Consider the following 5,430-nt stretch of genomic DNA (forward strand, 5'->3'; position numbering starts at 1 on the left):
ATGTATCTATTTTAATAATAACAAGAACTGTAAAATGTTTGTGTGCAGCCAGAGGTAACACCTGCCCAATCTACATCTCCACCTGGGAGTTCACCTGCAGGAACAGCCTGTCATGGGTGAGGAGAGAAACAAACTGAACAGAACTTAAGCATACTTCCCGTATGCTTAAGTTCTGTTACAATCAACAATTATACCGTTTTAAAGGTTTGACACTGACAGAAATGACATTTAAAATAATATTTGAATGGATGCAATGACAGTATTTCTGACTGGGTAAGCAGAATGTTGCACAGGCAGACTGCATGGCTAGATGCTTGTTCTTATACAGCCATGGAAAATAGTGGCCCATGGTGGTGATGGGGTTATGGACAATGAACATGAGTGCATTTTATTGTTGGCATTTTGAATGCACAGAGATACCGTGTCGAGATCCTTGAGACCATTGTTGTGCCATTTATCCATGACCATAACCTCACGTTACAGCATGATAATGCATGGCCCCATATTGCAAGAATATGCACACAATTCCTTGGAAGCTGAAAACATCCCATACTTGCATGGCCAGCATACTCACCAGACATGTCACCCATTGAGCATGTTTGGGACGCTCGGCGTATATGACAGTGTGTTCCAGTTCCTCCCAATATTCAGCAACTTTGCACAAGTATTGAAGAGGAGTGGACCTACGTTCCACAGCACACAATCAACAACCTGATCAACTCTATGCCCATTGCACACCATTTACCTCACAAGGTGCAACACATCTCCATTAGATGTGTTGCACCTTGTGAGGCAAATGGTGGTCACACCAGATACTGACTGGTTTTGCGACATCTGCAGCATTGTGCTGTGTGATCAAACTGCATATTTCAGAGTGGCCTTTTATTGTGGGCAGTCTAAGGCAGCGGTCCCCAACCTTTTTTGCGCCACGGACCGGTTTATCAAATCAAATCAAATCACTTTTATTGTCACATCACATGTGCAGGTACAGTGGTACAGCACATGTGAGTGAAATTCTTGTGTGCGAGCTTCACAAGCAACAGAGTTGTGCAAAATACAATAATGTAAACAAGCAAAATACAAGAATGGCTACATCTGAAACTAATAAATATATGTACAATATATAATAGTGTATGCATTTCTGGATGTGTATACTAAATATTTTTCTACGTGTGTGTGTGTGTGTGTGTGTGTGTGTGTGTGTGTGTGTGTGTACACATATTTTACAAATTAAATAAACAATAAATAAAATATATAAAATAAAATATACAGAGTTGAGACATGTGCAAACAGTGGCGTTACTGTACAGTATGGAGTGCATAATGTTAAAGTTCCAGTAGTGAAGCTGAGGTGTCTATGACGTGTTCAGCAGTCTGATGGCCTGATGGAAAAAGCTGTCTCTCAGTCTGCTGGTACGGGACCGGATGCTGCAGAACCTCCTTCCTGATGGAAGCAGTCTGAACAGTTTATGGCTGGGGTGACTGGAGTCCTTGATGATCCTCCCCGCTTTCCTCAGGCACCGCTTCCTGTAGATGTCTTGGAGGGAGGGAAGCTCACCTCCAATTATCCGTTCAGAGCACCGCACTACTCGCTGGAGAGCTTTGCAGTTGTAGGCGGTGCTGTTGCCATACCAGGTGGTGATGCATCCAGTGAGGATGCTCTCAATGGCACAGTGATAGAAGGTCCTGAGGATGCGGGGGCTCATGCCGAATCTTTTCAGTCTCCTGAGAAAGAAGAGGCGCTGCTGCGCCTTCTTCACTGTTTTGTTTGTGTGTACTGACCACGTAAGATCCTCAGCCAGATGTACACCAAGGAACCGGAAGCTGCTCACTCTCCACAGCAGCGCCGTTGATGGTGATGGGGGTGTGTACTTCTCTGCACCTCCGGAAGTCCACTATCAACTCCTTTGTCTTTGCGACGTTGAGGGTGAGATGGTTGTCTTGACACCAGTGGGTCAGGGCGCTGACCTCCTCCCTGTAAGCTGTCTCATCACTGTTGGTGATAAGACCCACCACTGTAGTGTCGTCCGCAAACTTCACAATGATGTTGGAGTTGTCAGTGGCCGTGCAGTCGTAGGTGTAGAGTGAGTACAGGAGAGGGCTCAGTACACACCCCTGTGGAGCACCAGTGTTCAGTGTGACGGGGGATGAGGTGATGCTGCCCAGTCTGACCACTTGGCATCTGTCAGACAGGAAGCTAAGGATCCAGCTGCAGAGGGAACTGCTTAGTCCTAGATCCTGCAGTTTCCTGTCCAGCTTCGAGGGAACGATGGTATTGAATGCTGAGCTGTAATCTACAAACAGCATTCTCACATACGTGTCTCTCTTCTCCAGGTGTGACAGGGCAGTGTGTAGTGTCAGGGCTATGGCATCATCAGTGGACCTGTTGTGGCGGTATGTGAACTGTAGAGGGTCCAGTGAGTCGGGTAGTGCAGAGCGGATGAAGTCCCTGACCAGCTTCTCGAAGCATTTGCTTATGATGGGGGTCAGGGCTACAGGTCGCCAGTCGTTCAATGAGGAGATGGTGGAGGATTTGGGTACAGGGACGACGGTGGCCATTTTGAAGCAGGCTAGGACTACAGACAGAGAGAGGGAAAGGTTGAAGATGTGCGTGAACACTCCAGCCAGCTGAGCCGCGCATGACTTGAGGACGCGGCCGGGAATCCCGTCCGGACCAGTAGCTTTGCGTGCATTCACCTTCCTGAAGCACTTCCGCACATCCTCCTCAGACACAGTGTGCGCACTGACGTCATCCGCGGTGAGCACACTGTCCGGTCTCATGGTGTTCGCTGTGTCGAATCTAGCGTAGAATACGTTTAGATCCTCACACAGAGAGGCCGTGCCACATACATTATTTTCACGGACCGGCCTTTAAGGTGTCACGGATAAATACAACAAAATAAAACTAGTACCGGTACCGAAAAAAAGAAAATTTATTCATAACACACGTGAAAAGACCCAGGAAAACCGAGTTAACGATAAAAACGATAACACAATAACGCTGAAAACCGATAAAAACCCTGAAAACCATACATTTCACACCTGAGCCTCAACTCTCGCGGCCCGGTACCAAACGACTCAGGGACCGCTGGGTTGGGGACCGCTGGTCTAAGGCACACCTGTATGGGGCGCCATTTGTAAAGTGAAACATACTGAAATTAACGGCAACATTTTTCCACATTTAGCTCAAAACTTTGCAAAAACATGTTTGTTTTTTCGATTCATTTTTTTACAGCATGGGGTAAAATATTTGTTATTTTTCATATTTAAAACACAATTTTAAATGTTAAATCTAAATGTTAAACGTTAAATCTAAATGTTAAATGTTAAATCTAAATATTATATTTAAATCTAAATGTAAATGTTAAATCTAAATATTATATTTAAATCTAAATGTTAAATGTTAAATCTAAATATTAAATTGAAATCTAAATGTAAATGTTAAACCTAAATATTATATTTAAATCTAAATGTAAAATATTAAATCTAAATGTTAAATGTTAAACCTAAATGTTAAATGTTAAATCTAAATATTATATTTAAATCTAAATGTTAAATCTAAATGTTACAGGAAACTAAATATTTAGCTAACATGCAAATTAATTGTACGGATCAACGGAAATACCAAAATGAAAGCTTTACGAAAACCTGCAAGGGCTGGTAGGCAAGAAGTGAAGCCGCTCATGGCGGTGAGAAGTGACCATCCGGGGAGAGCAGACACAATCTGACTACTACCAGCACAATTTTGCACCGGAGGTTTTCGTAAAGCTTTCATTTTGGCATTTCCGTTGATCCGTACAATTAATTTGCATGTTAGCTAAATATTTAGTTTCCTGTAACATTTAGATTTAACATTTAACATTTAGATTTAGATTTAAATATATTATTTAGATTTAACATTTAGATTTAACATTTAGATTTAGATTTAAATATATTATTTATAAATTGTGGTTAAATTTGAAAAGTTACAAACATTTTACTAAATATTGTAAAAAATGACTTGAAAAAACATGTTTTTGTAAGGTTTTGAGCTAGATGTGGAAAAATGTTGCCATTAATTTCAGCATGTTTCACTTTACAAACGGCACCCCATACACCTGTGCCATATTCATGCTGTCTAATCAGCACCTTGACAAGCCACACCTGTGAGGTGGCATGGATGTTCATGGCAAACAAGAAGTTCTCACTAACACAGATTAAGACAGATTTGTGAACAATATTTGATGGGTCCTTTGTGTATGTAGAAAATGTTTCAGCTCATGAAAAATGGGAGCAAAAACAAAAGTGTTGCATTTATATTTTTGTTCAGTGTAGTATAACTACGCATCATGGTGTGAGATTAATTTTCCGTAGAGGCTGAATAAACTCAGTAAGCCAAACTCAACACTACTCTCTATTAATTTTCTCTCTTTATAAAATACCAGAGGCAAGATTAGATGTTATAATTAGGTGATGAAAATGTGAAACAGACATAGCGGTAAAATATTAGCATTGTAACTATTTACTTAACATTTGCGAAAACTATGTTTTGTAAAATTTCAATACCTGTAAGGTTGTGTTTTTTTTAAGTGCTATTACCTTTTCGCATGTAGTTTAATTCATCTGCAGTTTTTCAGTTTTTTCATGAGAGATTACCTAGTCAATCCAGCTCAGGTAAATGGACTGGGGGTTTTTTCTACTGTACTTGAGCACTCGTAGCAATTTATACAACATGGCTCATTCACCTATTCACACACAAAAACAGTAAAGTGGAAAAATGTTGACTGGTCCTGATGTTTGCAGTGATATTCAGATAGTAGGGTCAGATTTAGGTGCAAACGACATGAAAGTGTGGATCAACTACGAATATGGACTAAAACAGGGGTGTCAAACTCAAATACACAGTGGGCCAAAATTCAAAACTGGAACAAAGTCGCGGGCTAACGTTAATATTTATTGGAAAAAAAATCTTCCTCCAGATTTAAGAATGAATCTTTTCTTATGGAAACAAATAAGTTTTTCTGGAAAACTGAATATGGAACAAGCAAAGCTTAATACTAAACAATATATATATTAGCTGTATAATACCAGTAGGCCAGCTCTAATAGTAATTTGGTATGGCCCGCGGGCCAGAGTTTGACACCTATGGACTAAAATGTATCATACTGTTGTTGGTATAATGGTGTGAAACAATTTCAACACTTTGGGCTCCTTGATACCAACTGAGCTTCATTTGAATGCTGCAACCTACCAGGGTACTGTTGCTGACCACATCCATCCCTTCAGCACTACAGAATCAGAATCAGAATACTTTATTAATCCCGAAGGAAATTAGGGAGTGTACAGTGTACTCATTTTCTGATTGCTACTTCTAACAGGATGACAAATAATGTTTGGGGTTTTTTTTTATCTTTTGTGTGAAACGTTGCTTAAAGAATTTAAAGCACACGAC

This window comes from Astatotilapia calliptera, chromosome 23 (assembly GCF_964374335.1).
Source record: "Astatotilapia calliptera chromosome 23, fAstCal68.1, whole genome shotgun sequence".
NCBI lineage: Eukaryota > Metazoa > Chordata > Actinopteri > Cichliformes > Cichlidae > Astatotilapia > Astatotilapia calliptera.